At 36.6% G+C, this 17,411-nt stretch overlaps 1 protein-coding gene across 2 annotated transcripts in view; it reads right to left on the bottom strand.

Annotated features, from left to right (window-relative positions):
• The window catches only part of BBX (BBX high mobility group box domain containing), a 259,093-nt gene that overhangs the window by 217,228 nt on the left and 24,454 nt on the right, over positions 1–17,411 (bottom strand). For both annotated transcript variants that reach the window (XM_090276338.1, XM_090276346.1), the window contains exon 3: positions 4,767–4,820. The gene's annotated coding sequence lies outside the window, so the exon portion shown is untranslated. The remainder of the gene's footprint in view (positions 1–4,766; positions 4,821–17,411) is intronic.

Here is a 17,411-nt window from a genome sequence, read left to right as displayed (position 1 = left end):
GGAAACAAAAAAACAAAAAACATGTTTTTGTGTGTGTATGCGTCTGTATCAAATACTGGTACTCTGTAAGTTATATTAAATATTTTGTAGAAGGCGGAAACATGTTATCTCATTTCTGTTCCGGTTACCTACAGTTCTTTCAGTAAAAATACCTATTAATGTAAATAGTACTCTTACTGGTTTGGAACTTCTATTTTCATTCTAAAATTTGAAATGCAAAAACACAGACTTCAAATCTGGTTTAACAAAAAGCAGTTTCCAAAATTAAAAAAGCTCCTCTACTTCTTAATTTATTGTTAATGTCTCCTAGAATATACTCACATGTGTATTTTGTTATTTAATTTGCTAAAAATTATATTCCAGTTAGTGTCGTGAATAAATTATATAAGTTGTGATATTCAAAATTTTTTAATTACAAAGGATAACTACAAACATATTTTTAAGTCAGCCCATTAAACAACCCCTACATTTGTCTAAATGCAATGACAAACTCTAAAGAACTATTATTCTTTTAAGATACTCATGTCCACATCTGCCTACTATAAAACACATGTTCAAGACATGAACATCTGAATAAAGGAAAACTTCCCTTAGAACAGTGTGTTTATTTGAACACACAATTTCAGAACCAAATCGACAAGTGTTTTACAGGTTCACGCTCATAAGAAATCACATGTGTGTTTATTTTAATGTAATCTCATTGAAATAAACACAGCTGCGTTTAGTTCGACGTGTGAGAATCCAGATCTGCACATGTTTGTGCAAAAAATGCACTGCGCAAAATCACGACTTACTGCATGGAAATGTGACTAGGAAATAGCACACAGCACAATCACTTCCTTCAAATACATGACTGAAAATTAAATCTGTAGCTAAAAAATTCTTCAGGGAAAGGTAAAATTCAGTATTTCCCAGAATGCACTGAAGAATATCAATTTATATTATCAAGTATTAAAGTATTTCATTTATATTTCATTTGAAAAAAATAAAGCAAAATGCAAGGAATGATAACTAATATGCATGAACCTACAACCAAAATTTAACATTTTTGTAGTACAGTTGATCCTTGAACACCAGGGTTTGAGCTGTGCAGGTCCACTTATAGGTGGATTTTTTTCAATAAATACTATAAATATATTTTCTCTTCCTTATGATTTTCTTAATCACGTTTTCTTTCCTCTAGCTTACTTTATTATAAAAATGAGGCATATAATACATGTAACACACAAAACATGAGTATATCGGTTATCATCAGTCAGCTGTAGGCTATTAGTCGTTAAGTTTTTGAGAGTCAAGTTATATGCAAATTTTCAATTGGGCATTGTAGGGGAGCACTCCTCACCCCAGCATTGTTCAAGAGTCAACTGTATATACTTCAGGCCTTTTTAAAAATATTAACATTACAATGTAAATAAAGCTGACATCCTCCCATTTTCTCTCCCTGGTCTCATTCATCTTCATTCCTTTCTCCTCAGAAGTGGACATTGTCATGAATTGGAGGTAAACAATTTTGGGGGGTGTTTTCTAAAATATATATGGAAGATAAAAATTATACTCCATGATTTTGTTTTAGTCCAACATACTGTTTTTGAGATTGATCCATACTTCATTCATTTTAACCAGTTGACATTTCTTCCATCAGGTTGAATACACCATAATGTATCTCTTTCCTTAGTGGTGGTGAATGATGTGTTCCCAGCTTTCCCTCTTACAAATCAATTCTTCTATGAATGTCCTTGTATTTACACCCTTGTGCAAATGTGTGACAGTTTCTCTAGAGTATAAGTACATATAGAATTGCTATTTCTCAACTTTTGCTAGATATGGGCAAATTGCTCCCACTAGTGGTTGTATCAAACTGTACTTTGATTTGGAATGGGTTGTACATAACCAGCTCAATCTCTCTAGATATGGACAAATTGCTCCCACTAGTGGTTGTATCAAACTGTGCTTTGATTTGGAATGAGTTTCTACATAACCAGCTCAATCTCTCCCAAGCACAGTATTCACAGAATTGGTTTCTAAAATGGCAAAATTTCATTTATTCCACACTTTACAACATCTAAATAGAGACTATTCAGACTTTCATATTCTTTTTTGATCCTCTTAGGTTAGTTAGCAAAGGGGTTCTCAACCCGAGGTGATTTTGCCCCTCAAAGACATTCTAATTGTCATGTCTAGGGGCATAACTAATGGTTAGAAGCTAGGAATGTCTCACTTTCCCCACTACCATCTTTTGAAGAACAGAATGTGCCACCTGGTTTACTCTAGCACACATTCCCTTTCACTCCTTGGCCAAGTACAAATTCCAGAAACTTTTGGCCTATATAATCATTCTGTAGATAATAACAAGCAGTGACACCAAGTGCCAAGTGTTTTCTGACATCACAGAGTTGGACTTAGAATTTAAAAAAAAAAAAGAAGCTAAAGCACATAATGACATTCTATAGCCCAATTATTCAGAGTATCTATAACATCTCTTTCTGAAGCAACTGACTATACTATACATATCTAAACTGCAGCAACTGAAAATTCAACTAAACTTGAGTCTCATGGTTTACCACAAAGAAATCTTATTCTTAATTCTTAGTTGACTTTACTCAGTACCTTGGCTAATACTTCTGCCTTTTATTTAAAAATCTAAGTTATAGCAAGAGCAAGAGAGAAAATTTTTCAAACCAAGCTATTTAGTTACCTCTTTTGGAAAAATAAATGCAGGATATTAAAAAATAGTCACAGCACTACCTAGGAATCACTAAAAAGACACGTTTGCTTTTGATGAAAAGGATTTTTAAGGATTTTTTTTCCCTCATTATATTCCCTACCCTGAGTTAGAAAGCAGTAAGAGGTTTATCTTTGTCTTAATTTAATATGCAAAATGTAACTTCATTATTCATTGAGACCATTTCAGTCAATGTATTTAAAAAACTGAACAAGGGACCAAAAATATTAATTCTGACACTGACCCTCTCTTATTGTTGCCATCTTTCACAATTGTATTATTGACCTATGACTTTCATTAATCGCCTCTACAATGAAGTCTTATCCATCCCCAAGTTTTAGGTCAGCATTTCCAACTACTTGCTTGATATCTCCACATGAGATTCCCTCACCAAATTCCACACTCCTGAACGTGAACTGTGCTTCCTCTGCACACACTCAAATACTTTCCACCATGGAAGTTCCATCCTTGTCTGAAAGACCATCATCCTCTTGGGCAGGCAGCTTCTTCGATGTTCAATGGCTTGCTATCCTTTATTCCCCCAGCTCCCTGCACTGCTTCTTCTGTGGCATCTTTTCTAAGTTTATTCTTTTCCAGTTTAACTGCCACAATCAAGAGCAGGTCCTAATTTATCGTGTACACCAACGATTTTCAACCAGTGTGCTACAAGAATTTTTAAAACATGCAACACCTGACTATTTAGTCAGGAGCACTGATCTCTTTTCCCTTAGTGTGTCAAATTAAAAAATTACAACAGTCAACACAACAATAGCCATGCGATGTGAATGCAACAAAATTTTACCTATTTTTTGTCATATCAGTACAAATATATTTTTTGGTGTGCTGCAGGGGCTTAGTTTATGTGTGCCATGAGATGAAAAAGGTTGAAAATCACTGGTGTACACTGACTGCTTCCAGACTAGTCTCCCTTCTGCTTATCCCCAGTTCCTCCTACTAAATTTCACCCTACATATCTGTTGTCATATTAATCTGAAGATTTGACTACATCACTTTCCATACTAAAAATCTTAACGTGCCTGACATCTAAGGATATCCATGAACTGGCTTCAAACCAATACTGAATGACTTTTCCTCCAGAATTCCTTAAAATGCCAAATCTCAGCCAAACAGAATAACTAGCTTTCTACACACAAACCTGAACTAGCATGCCATTGTGCCTTTTCTCAGGCTAGTCCCTTCTACCTAGAAAGCCTCTCACAAATTTGTACATGTCCAGATTTTATCCTACTTCAAGGCAAAATTAAATGGCACTCCTTTCACAAAGGCTTCCATTTCCTTCAGTCAGAAGCAACTCTCTCCTCCAAACTGTCTCTTGTTCATTTATGTCCACACTGCCATTGCTATTATTGTTCTGACCACAGGAGTCAGTATAGCTAACGATTAGGAAGAATGACTCTGGAAGCAGACTGTCTGAGTTCAAATCCCACCACGGGCTATGGGACTTCAAGCTAGTTACTTAACTTCCCTGTATGTCAGTCTTTTTCTACCTGAGTGGTTCTCAAATTTCAGTATCAATCAGAATCATCTGGAAGACTAGTTAAACCACAGATTGCTGCCCGACTCACCTGAGACCTGAGAACATGTATTTCTAACAGGTGATGCCAACATTGCCAGTCCAGGGACCAGTGTCCTCCCCCATCCTGCCTCTCTCCCTTGCTCTCAGGTTCCTCCTGAGACCTCCCTCAATAAATCACGTGTACAAGAATCTGCATCTCAGACTCTGCTTCTATGAAACCTGACCAAGACACACAGCTTCTTAATGTGTAAAACAGGCATATCATTAACTCAAATGATTATTGTGAATATAAACTCAGATTAATACATGTGACAAGCTTAGAATGGTACCTAGCACATAAAATGCTCTTAATAAGTATTAATTACCATCATCAGTTCCCCTAATATTACTAAATATTCATGAGCAAGGTTCTATCCCATAGTCAACTATGTATCTTTTATATAAGCTAACCTCAATATCTACAAGTGAAATCAATCTAGTGAGCTTACTGTATTGTACATTGCATACCTGAAACTTGGTCTCTCCTGAAAGGAAGCTTTAATATCAGCTCTCTGAAAGAATCTGGAGGAAAACAGAGGTAGAGCACTTAGTTGCAGGCAATGTTCACAAAACAATTCAAGAAATGGGAATTAAAAGCTGGACTGCGTCATCAGTGGGATTCCTGGAGGATGACTACGGCAAAGTAGAGTGTCAAATGTTATCCTGAAAAGGATGTTAAATGGTCACATACATGTGAGTTAAGACCTTTCTTACTATAAAGTAGATTACCAGTAAAAACAATAAATATGAATAAATCTTTAACTTCTGATCACAGATCCATTATTAGACTTTATAATAAACTATTTGCAATTAGAGAAATAGAAACTTTTTGATGTTTAGATGAACAGTGGGCAATAATCAACTTCTCTAGCAAATGTTAGGCTTTAGCTAAAGAAAGTCCATTACAATGTCTAGTCATTTTGCACAGCTATCTCAGCGAAGCCCACACTTATCAAAATTGAATAATCATGTCATATCCACTGTCACCATCCCTAGGGAATACACAGAGTGACATAATAAGCCATAAAATTTTAAAAGTAAATATCAATTTTTATGATGCAAATATTTGCAAATACTACTTCTATGTTAAAACATGTAGGTATATTCTTTTTTTAAAATCCTCACCTGAGCATATATTTATTAATTTTAGAGAGAAAGGGAGAGAGAGAGAAACATCAATTGGTGGCCTCCCATACACATCCTGACCAAAGATCAAACCTGCAATCTAGGTATGTGCCACGACTGGGAATTGAACCCCCAATCTTTTGGTGTATGGGATGATGCTCCAACCAAGCCACCCAGCCAGGGCTGTAGGTATATTTTGATAGGTGTGTGGATTATACCAGCATATGCTTTTATCAACACTCACCAAACACTATACTGAAGATCTATGCATTTCACCACGTCAATTTTACCTTAATTTTTTAAAAATATATATTATGGAAGAGAATGTAATATTCAAATGGATTTTTAATATAAGGCATTCTAGAAATTTCAACAAATATGAGCTTCTAGTAGCACAATTTGGCTTATGACCCCTGACTTCATAAGAATATAAGTTTACTTTCTTGTGGCACTCAGAAAGTTTAATCTTAAAAATTTGAGCCCAGGGTAGTGTGGCTCAGTGAAGACTAAGTGCTGGCCTGTGAACCGAAAGGTCATGGGTTCAATTCCCAGTCAGAGCACATGCCTGAGTTGCAGGCCAGGTTCTCATTTGGGGGCTTGTGAGACAGAACGGATTTGATATCTCTCACACATGGATGCTTCTCTCTCTTTCTTCTTCCTTTCCCCTCTCTCTAGAAATAAATAAAATCTTTTAAAAATTAAAAAAAAAATTCAGAAGCAGAACATCAAGAAAATCAAAGATCCCTCTGATTCTGGCTTCCAGGTTTATTTAAGAGATAGCTCCATAATCTAGCCAAGTGCTTGGTTCCTTAAAGATTTTCTATGTCTTCTTTGACTACTTTATATAAATTGAGCTTTTTCTGGCCATTTAAATGTGTGACCTGATAGAATTACCCCTTAAGACTAGTCTGTGCCTTAAAACACATTTCCAAAAGCAACGTCTTTAAAAGAAACACCAAAAAAATCACCTCAACCACAGTAGCCCCAGTGGGACATCCCCAATGGTTCTGCTAATTGAAGGAATAACTGCAGAAAGTTACCAGATACCATAATGCTGTACTGAGAGAAAGGTTCTGAAAGTTTCTCAGCAAAATGGTCTGGCTCAAGGCCAGCATCTAAAACAGCATCTGATGCAAAAAATACAATAAACATACATACATATCAAAATTATGAATCTAATATGAGCCATTTTATATATATTAAGCATGTAAACCTGTTCAATAAACATCTACTGAATCAGAGTTGAATAGGCAGTGGTTTATATTAACCAATATTTTTCCAAAATGGAAAGCAAAGTCATAACATCTTAGACAAGCTTGGCAGGATAGCAATAAAGAGGAATACCAGTGGATGTGAACAACAGAGCTGAGCAGACCCTGCGCCACTCAGGCGAGTACTCCATCTAACAGTAGAGACAAGTGTTTGTTGTGGAAGGTTATGGCTTTCTCCCCTGACATCAGCCTCACAAGATTACGAATAAGCTTTAAAACTTCCTACTTGCTATAATGCCCTGTTACTTTTTATCATAAATCTATGTAAGTTCTATTTTTTCAGAAATGTCTAATTTCTATTTTTATCTTCTGGGGACAACAGTTTATAATATTTTTGTCCTACTATTTAAGATGGTCATGCTTGGGGAGAGGGGAAATATTTGTCCAGAAATTTTTAAGACAGTAAAAAATTATCACTCATTCAAATTCATGAGAACTTGTGTGAAAAATTCTTTTCTGGCTTTATTCATGATTTCACAGGCTTACCAGGAGACGCTCTGAGCATTCAAAAAGAAAGCCTATTTCAGTGACAGCGCTCCATCCTTGTGGTGTTTCAGATGTCCTACCTTGGGGCTTCTTTAACTTCTTTCTAACCTGGAAATGCATATTGTATTTCTAGAAGATGGGCATCATGTTCTTTAACTTGAGTGGGACGGTAGTTTTGATGAATAATTTTTTGTTGGACTTTTATGATTACAGCAGTCAACATCTTCTTGAAAAACTTAACAAGTACTCTCCAGTTTGTTCCAGGGTCTTGAATGAAAAACCCAACTTGTGTAGATTATTTTGCCATTTGTACATCACTTTTTCTTTGCTAAAGAGCCTTTGAAAATCTTTTAATTCCTTTGTGACCTGGGTACACCTAAAACCTTAAACTAAGAGGCAAGCACAAGAAACGTATCCCAACTATACTACAACTGAACAACGTGGATTTGACCTGTGCAGGGCCATTATATACATATTTCTTTCAATAAATTCACACTAGGCCCTCCATATTTCCAGGTTTCATATCTCTGGATTCAACCAAATGGAGACTTAAAGCAGTATTTTTGATCCACAGCTGGGAATGTGCAGATGTGAAGAACCAGTTGTATGTATTGTTCTGTGCCATTTTATATAAGGGACTTGAGCATCAGAGGGTTTTGATCTCCATGTGGGTCCAGGAAACAATTATCTCCACAATTCTCCTCCTGGCTTTGTTTTCTCATCTTCACTTCAGCTTCTAAAATGCACCTCTCCTGTCTAAGCCCCAAAGTCTCTCCTCCCTCATGTTGCCTTCACAGGCACAACCCTCATCTACCTAATCTGTCATTTAGTTTATGCATTAAAAAGCAGAGGCCTCTGTTATTTCATTTATGTGTGGAATATAAAACAGAAAGCAACAAATGGGCAAACAAGACCAACACACTCACAGACACAGACAACAGAAGGGTGGTTATCAGAAGGGGGTGGGGAGAATGAAAAGAGTAAAGGGGGTCAAATTTATGATGATGGAAGGAGACTGAACTTTGGGTGGTGAGCACACAATACAATATATCAATGATGTATTATAGAATTGTACAATTGAAACATATGTTATTAACCAATGTCACTCCAATAAATGTAATAAAAAATAAAAAAGCACAGGCCTAGACATTAGCCATAATAACTTGGGAGCATGAGGAACAGTGGAAAACTAGATTTAAGACTCTAGAGTCAGAATGACCTGAATTCAAATCCTAAAGCATAGAAACAGCTACGTGGTCTTCATAGGTAAAATGGGGAATAACAATATCTATCTCATAGTGTAATTGTAAATATTAAATAAGATGATTTAAAATACCTATCACATGCTCAATATACAGTAGCAGTTATTATAAATACAGAAGAATTTATAAAAATGGTTAAATCCACTGAATGGTGAGGATTTTCACCATTTAATGTAATGGAATGTCTAAATATCAAGTAAGTCAAACTTTTCACTACTGACTGGTCTGTTCAAACTCAACCAATTTAGCAGATCCTTACCCACCTGAGGTTGCTTTGTTACTCCAAAAGAAAATTTTTGAAATAAGAATTTTTTCCTGATGAAGTCTTAAGGATGGGTAAAATGAGGTCTGCTACCTCAGTAAAAATGACTAAAAATGGCTTTTATCTATAGAGTCCCAAATAATTGCAATGCCCTTAGGGACTGCAGATCTCCCTGCCTCTCCTTATGGTTGTTGAGACTAGCTGAAATGTCCCTGGTTCTTCAGACCTAAATAAGGAAAATGTAAAGAAACCCAGATGAGAATTCATTATTCTACTTCAAGAGAAAGAACCTTAGTCCTGGCACTGATAGACAAGGTCGTGGGTTCGATCCCCAGTTGGGGCACATACAAGAATGAACCAATGAATGCATAAATAAGTGGAATAACAAATCAATGTATCTGTTTTTCTCTCCCCCCCTTCCACTTCCTCTCTTGTTAATCAATATATTTAAAATGTATTAAAAAGAAAAGAAGTTTTAGTTGGGAGAGGGGAAGTTGGGGTAAGTCTTATTATCTTGTAATTTTTTTCAAGTGCACACTTCTGCTGATTTGGACATTAAAAAAAATTTTACTTTTAACAATAATTTATAGAGTATACTCACTTCACACCTTTCCATCTGTAGCTGGCATAATACCTATTCATACCATAATGCTTGCTTTCTCTACTACTATGGAGGCTGACATTGGTGGTACCTATTTTTGTTAACTTTATAGTCACAAGGCTTAATACCATGCTTGTAAGACAAATGGCAGGACCTCAATAAATGTTCATTGAGTGAATGTAATGGTTTTTGTGACTGTCTATTCAAGAGTTGTTTCATCTGTTTCTCTAACACAGCAGAGGATCAGACCAAGGCCCAGAGCAATCCCTTAACACACTAATGTCTCTCACAGCTAAAACAAACCCAGCAATTATTTATTGGGGGCATCTTCCATGGGCCTTGTACTCAGAAAAAGGCAATGTTTTGCAAAAGTAAACATGAGCCTTTCAGCCTCCTCCATGAAAAAAGATACAAGTTGGGAATACTAAATAATCTGAATTTTGAAATATTACAATCTGTCAATGTCTATGGGAGATACTTCCTCTTGTGGCTCTAGTAAGAGGTCACAGAGTCACAAGGAGTTGCCCTGTAAAGGTCCCTCCTGATCATTCCAGGCCAGCCCGAGTTTCATAGATGAGAAAACTGAGGCTTATTGAAATAAAATGTCTGGCACAGGTTACACACTTCAGTGATGCAAAGGCCACGGCTAACCTCTGGGTTCATGAGTTTCCAGGACTTACACCTTAACACCCCAGTATGTTAATAAGGTCTGTGATCTTGAAAGAAAGAATCATACATATTACATATTTATATTGTCTCTTCTTTACAGTCTTACACAATTATACTACATGTGATACGATTTTTCTGAAGAATGCTTTTCCTAACAAAAATGTATTGTTCTAAACAAAATTTAAACATCATTATTATTCTAAATGTCCCTTTAAAAAAGGTCCCTCCCTGGAATGCTTTCTGGGAAACCACTTTATAAAACTGATGCTTATAAAGGTTTTTCATGTCAAAATCAACGAAGTGTTATCACTGGGCTACATTATTGATTCAAGATGTAGCATCAAATAAATAACTGATATGTGGTTATTTCTGTATTTCCTCTCTCCTGCCTTTCCTGGTGTATGTGTGTGTGTGTGTGTGTTTATAACACAGAATATACAAACGGCCCAAAAGGACTATAAAAATGTATTTACAGTATATAAAAATTGAACTCTGATTTAGATTACCTAAACAGTAATATAACTTTACTTAACACTTTTGCTTTCATAGTGTTTAAAAGATCTCTTGTGAGCATGATTTACAACTAAATTCTTTTAAAAAGTTGTTCCACTTAGTATGATTTGATGCTTTCAATTTCTCAAAGAGTTCATATTGCAAAAGGAGGCATTCAAAATCATTCCACTGAGCTACAGTTGAAGTAGCTCAGTGCACTGTCAATTCAGCCTCTAAAATATCTCTTGGCTCAGTTTGTGGCCACTATAGGTGAGTTCCTAATTACTTCCAGCCTCTAAAGCTGTAATAGTATCATCACCTGATGTTCCTGCCACTCAATCACCTTCTTCAATGTTACATGTGCATAATATGAAGCCTGCTTCAAAGACCCTCCACTGCCCTGCCTGGTGATTATGAGCCTCTAGACTCCGATGCATTATTACTCTGAAGCAATATTTCCCTGCACTTACCTGTGGGCTTCCCAATCTTCGGCATTCCCTTTCCCCCACTTTTCCCTTCACCAAGATTATCCTTTCCCTTTATTTTCTCATCCAACAAAAATGTGACAGCTGATTTTGTACCACCTGCTAAAAATACAAAACCAAATAAGGTTATTTCCCCATGCTCAACGGGTCTGCCCAAATCCCATTCAATCTTCAAGACACATTCCAAGTTTCCATGAAGACTTCCCTAATTACGAATCTAGATGTTACTTCTCCCTCAACTTTCACCTATCTTTTTAGCATATTGTCTTACTATTCTTAATGACTAATCACTTTATCCAAAAGTCAACACACAGGTGTTGAGCATCAGCTGTACCCAGGCATGTGCTAGCTTCTTCCCTGTTATCTCATTCATATCTCATAAGTAAGTTGTGTACTTCCTCTCCCTGTTGTATACACTCTTTGCAAGCAGGAATATCACTGAACTCAACTTTATCCTCTTGGTAACATTCACAGTGCCAGAACATAGTAGACGCTCAACAAATACATGATGAAAGAATTAACAGATATACAAATAGAGCTGGGGGGGAGGGGTTTGGGGGGAAAAAATATTAACTCAACACTACTTGTCTTGACTCTGTAGATTATTTTAAAACTTAAATGTACCCCTCCTGCCATCAGCATTAAAATAAACGGGGGGTAGGGGGGCAATTTAAAAACAGCACAGTCGCTTATACTCTTCTTCTCAGTCTGAAAGGTCGACTTACTAGCTAACTTGCCTGCTATCAGGAACTTCAAATTTCAATGTCTTGAAAAAAGTATGACAGCCAATATGGAGATCTAGACAGACATGCTGCATCTCCCTCCACAGATAGGAAGTAGTGCAACTACCTCAAAACTAGAGACAACCAGAAGTTCCAGAAAATCAAGAACAAATACTCATCCAGACAGGTAGAAGGGGCGGAGCTGGGGCGGAGAGGATGTGGTGTGGTGGCAGCAGCAGTGGCAGCAGTGTCAGGATGGCAGAAAGCGCAGTCACACATTTTTAAAAGTCAGGAAGGACACCTGGAGAATGTTCCCAGTTCTGACCAGACTGAGCAGCTCATGGTCCCAGCGCCAGGGAAAATAAAGCCTCATTGCTTTTGACTGTGCAAACCAGGGGGAGGGGGGGTTTGGGGCAGAGAAAGAAACTGCCCATCTCTCAGCAGAAACTGCTTGTTTAAAGGCCCCATGGTCCTAGAACGTCTGCAGATCCACCCACTCTGGGAACGATGACCAGGGCAGCAGCTAGAGGGGCGCCAGTCCGGTGTGGAAGTGGGAGAGGTGCCTGGAAAAGGGACAAGTCCTGGCCAGGCGGTATTGTTCCCTCTCTGACCCCTCCCCCACATAAAGCGCCAAAAGGTAGTGAAATAGGTCACCCCGAAGTGATGAATACCTAAGACTCCACCCCTTACAACGCAACAGGAGCAACAGCTCTACCTAAGACACAGAGCCAAACAAACACAGGAACCAGTCAAGATGAGGAGACAGAGAAGGTCCAAAAGAGAGGATGGGCCAAGGTTCCTGTGGGAGAACTAAGCGACAAGGAGATAGCCAACCTAATAAATGAGGAGATAGCCAACCTAACAGACATAGAGTTCAAAACACTGGTGATAAAGATGCTCACAGGCTTGACAGATATGCTTAAGTATGGCAAATGCATAGGGAAGAAGTGAAGGCTATGCTAAATGAAACGAAGGAAAATCCACACAAAACCAATAGTGAAGGGAAGGAAACCAGGGTTCAAATCAATGATTTGGAACATAAGGAAGAAAAAAACAGTCAACCAGTGCAGAACGAGGAAACAAGAATTGAAAATAATGAGGGGAAGCTTAGGAACCTCTGGAACAACTCTAAATGTGCCAACATCTGAACCATAAGCCAGAAGGAGAAGAGGAAGAACAAGAAATTGAAAACTTATGTGAAAAAATAATGAAGGAAAACTCCAAATTTGGCGAAGGAAATAGACATACAAATTCAGGAAGCACAGAGAGTACCAAACAAGCTAGACCCAAAAAAGACCACACCAAGACACATCATAATTAAAATGCCAAAAGTTAAAGATAAAGAGAGAATCTTAAAAGCAGCAGGAGAAAAGCAGAGAGTTTTCTACAAAGGGGTACCTATAAGACTATCAGCTGATTTCTCAAAAGAAACTTTGCAGGCAAGAAGAGACTGGCAAGAAGTATTCAAGATGATGAAAAGCAAGAACCTACAACCAAGATTACTCTATCCAGCAAAGCTATCATTTAGAATGGAAGGGCAGATGAAGTGCTTCCCAGAGAAGGTAAAGCTAAAGGAGTTCATCATCACCAAGCCATTACTATATGAAATGTCAAAGGGACTTAACTTAAGAAAAAAATCAAAATTATGAACATTAAAATGACAACAAATTCACAACTATCAACAACTGAATCTAAAAAATAAAAACAAAATCCAACTAAGCAAACCAGAATAGGAACAGAATCATAGGCATGGGGATCATTTGGAGCGTTATCAGCTGGGAGGGGGAAAGGGGAGAAATGGGGAAATGGTACAGGGATTAAGAAGCATAATTGTTTGGTACAAAATAGACAGAGGGAAGTTAAGAATAATATAGGAAAGGGTGAAGCCAAAGAACTTATATGCATGACCCATGGACATGAACTAAGGAGGGTAGGATTGCTGGAGGGAAGGGAGGTACTGGGCAGAGGGGAGCAAAGGAAAGAAAAAATTGGGAGTACTGTAACAATATAATCAATAAAATATACTTAAGAGAGAGAGAGAGAGGTATGAGTGAGCTGCAAGGAATGCACATGGTTTGCCCCTCATTTTGCCAGTTACAAAGAAAGCCATCCAGAGTACCACGCATCCTCTTCCAAGCATAACAGTGGATTCCCCCAAAACCAGCCACCAGGTACAAACTTCTGTACCACATTTCACGCTGAACAGGAATGCCTCCAGGAGTACCAGAGCACTCTAAAAATGGTGCAGAAAGAGACACTCTGGTCTTACAAGAGGAGAAGGCATTCCTGAAGTCAGTACCATGTTCTCCATCTTTCTATGAATGGCATTCCTGGACTTGCCCAATTCCTGACTTAAGAGGAAAACTTTTCTCTACTCACAAACCAACCATTCAAAGCTGCAACCCTGCACTCTGTCTCTCTTCCCTTTGTTATATTTTTCCTGTAATATATTACCTTCTAACACATCATACAACTTACTTACTTACTTGTCTTTCTTACCCCACTAGAAGGTACCCTCCCACCCATCCAGGCAGCGTTTTTTAAATCATCCTGCTATTACTCTAGTTCCAGAGCCTAGAACAGAGCCTAGCCTATAGGAGAAGCTCAATAAATGTTTGTTGAATGAATACTGCAATTGTTTCACTAATGTTTAAATGTATACCAATATCAGGATTCCACCAACCCAAGAAAACCACTTGTTTTTCTAAGCCTGGTTTTTATATATAAATGAGTGTAAATATAATATATTATGCTTGCAAACAGACAAATGAACATACAACATAAACACAGATACACTCAATATATCTAACACAGAAGAATTTATACAAAGTAGTATAAATTCAAAGCTTCTAAGTGTCTATGTGCAAAGCACTTGATTGCTTTACAGATTTTGCCTTTTAATTTTCAAAATGTCTTTAAAATGTAATTATTCTTTTTCTTCTTTATAGATGAGAAAACCAGAGTGCCAAGACATTAAAGTGCCTGGCCCAAACTCACAGAGCTAAGAGGTGGCATAGATGACATTCAAATGGGGCTTGTCGGACACACAATGATACTTTTAAACCACACTGTCTCCTAGGTATATATTAAAAGACCATTTAATTAGGTTTCTGAGAGTGTGGCTAGGCCCAGAACTCAGTTTTAAATCATAAAAAAGCAGCCAATCAAATGAGGAGGGGACAACTGTTCCAGCAATCAGATACTGAGTCCAGGTGTGATTTCCTGGATAAGGAAGGACACTGGAAAGGACACTGGCTTTGGACTTCCATGCTGTGGCCCCTCCTGTGTGATGCTAGGTAAGTTACTTACTCTCTTAGAGCCTCAGTTTCAAGACTGGGAGGGGAGGAAAGGAGAGGGGGGAAGAAAAACAGAAGTGAAAGAGGGTGTATAAATTTTATCAGTCAGCAAGATTTGTTATGCTCTGTAAAATGAGATATTTGAAAGCACATGAGTGCCTGATATACAATAGGTAGTCAATGCAGGTTATATTTAATGTCGCATTTTATTCACTCCATGAAGAGTAGGACAAATATATAGAGAAAAGAAAACCAACTGGGATAGTTTCATGAGGATCTGGGAAAAATTGAATTAGATCTTAAAATTAAATATATCAGAAAACCTGTAAAACTCTAAATTCAGTCTTACATTTCATTCCTCCATTAAGTAACTCCCAAGTGCCTTTTTAGCTGATAGATACTAAAGTAGATACTGCCAAGCATATAAGGCATAATGATCACCTATACAAATAAGACAAAGTTCAATAATTTCATTCACTGAACAGATATTCAGTAAGTGGTCAATAACGCCAGTAATTTACTAAAGATATGTTTTAGAACCATCATAAGTTCCTTCAAACTTTTCTTAAAATTCTGCAAGATAACTATAGTATATTTATGCCATCATCCTATTACAGCAGTCCCTCTCTATATCACGGTTCACTTATCACAGCCTCACTATATCGCAGAATTTTTAAAAATATATTTAATTATTTATCGCGGATTTTTCGCTATATCACAGGATTTTGCGATACTGTATACATATGTTGTTAAAGTTACTTAGGTTTAAGAGTGTAGAATATGTTTAAGAACATAAGTAGTGTTTATAAAAGTGTGGAAAAGGTTAATAAGGAACTGGGAACAGTTTATAAGTGTGTGGGAAGGACTTATAAAGCCTTAAAATATATATAAATACAAAAATAAATGTAAGGTTCCTACTTCGCAGATTTTCACCTATCACACAGGGGTCTAGAACGTAATACCTGTGATAAGTGAGGTAATACTGTACAACAATTTAAAGCTATAAATATTAACCAAAAAAATTTTGAGAACTTTTGAGTTTCATTTCGTGTTATCAGAGCAAATACTTTTCTAGCACTATTTTCTTATAATATAAAGCAGTTTGTTAAGATAATTGTTACTTAGCTAGCATTTATACCTTTACAAAGTAAGAAAATAAGTATTGATTAGTTTTTCAAACTATCTTGAACATCATGAAATTTACCTAAAATAGTGACTACTCCTAAGTCAAAATAAATACACTTGCAGAGAAGTTGTATGATAGACCATAAGAGAAAATGGGTGGGTAAGAAGTTACTCAACAAATCAATATAATTACTTTCCTTCTGAACATATAGCAGGATGAGAGAGACAAAGGAACCACACGTTACTTTCGGGTATAGTAACTATATCACATTTGTAATGAATAAAGCCAGTTTTGCAGGTATGCTAAGGGAAAGGGCCAGCACAACATGCAGTTTTCAGAATGTTATGATCAAATATCTAATTCATATATTTTAAATTAGTAAGACATTTAAGTTTTATTATTGCATTAACATTAGATTATGGAGTTTTATGAAGGCAAAATGTTTTTGTGTTATTTAACTCAGAAGTCACTTTTTATAACCTTAAAAAAATATTAATTCCACCTTTGGGTATTTATCCAAAGAAAATGAAAAGTAATTTGAAAAGATATATGTACCCCTATGCTCATTTTGACATTATTCACAATAGCCAAGATATGAGAGCAACTGAGGTGTCCACTGAATGGATAATGAGGATGTGGTATACATGCACAATACACAACAATAAAAAAAGAATGAAATCTTGCCACTTGCAACAACATGGATGGACCTAGAGGGTATTATGTTAAGTGAACTAAGCCAGGCAGAGAAAGACAAATACCATTTCATTTCACTTGTATGTGGAATCTAAAAACAAAACATCAGACTCATAAAAATAGACACCAAAGAGATGGTTACCAGAGGGGAGGAGGTGGGTGGATGAGTGAAAAGGGAAAGGGGAATATAGTCAATAATATTGTGATAAGTTTTCACAGTGACCGATGATTGCTGGAATTGGTGGGGTGATCATACTGTAAACTATTAAAATGATGAGTCATTATATTGTACACCTGAAAATAATATAATCAATAAGATCATATACCAACTATACTTAAATTTTTTAAAAAATCCAAAAGAGAACACGAGTTTCATGCAAAAATTATCTCACGTGGCAAAAATTATCTCACGTGGCATAAATTATTTAGTCACTTTGCTAAAATGATTTGTCACTATAAGACTTGATGATAATTTATTTAATCATGTAGCCCTGTGTATCATGAAATCTAAGAAATCTGAGTTTTATTTAGTCAACAAAATAAGCAAATAACCAGTGTTCTGAAAAAGTACTTTAAAAAATACAATACTTAAGCTACCCATACTAAATTTCCAAAAATTATGA

The sequence above is a fragment of the Furipterus horrens genome, unplaced genomic scaffold (genome assembly GCF_987537825.1).
Source record: "Furipterus horrens unplaced genomic scaffold, mFurHor1.1.pri manual_scaffold_1, whole genome shotgun sequence".
Lineage (NCBI taxonomy): Eukaryota > Metazoa > Chordata > Mammalia > Chiroptera > Furipteridae > Furipterus > Furipterus horrens.
The sequence above is the reverse complement of the archived record's forward strand: the minus strand, read 5'-3'. Positions and strand labels throughout refer to the sequence as shown.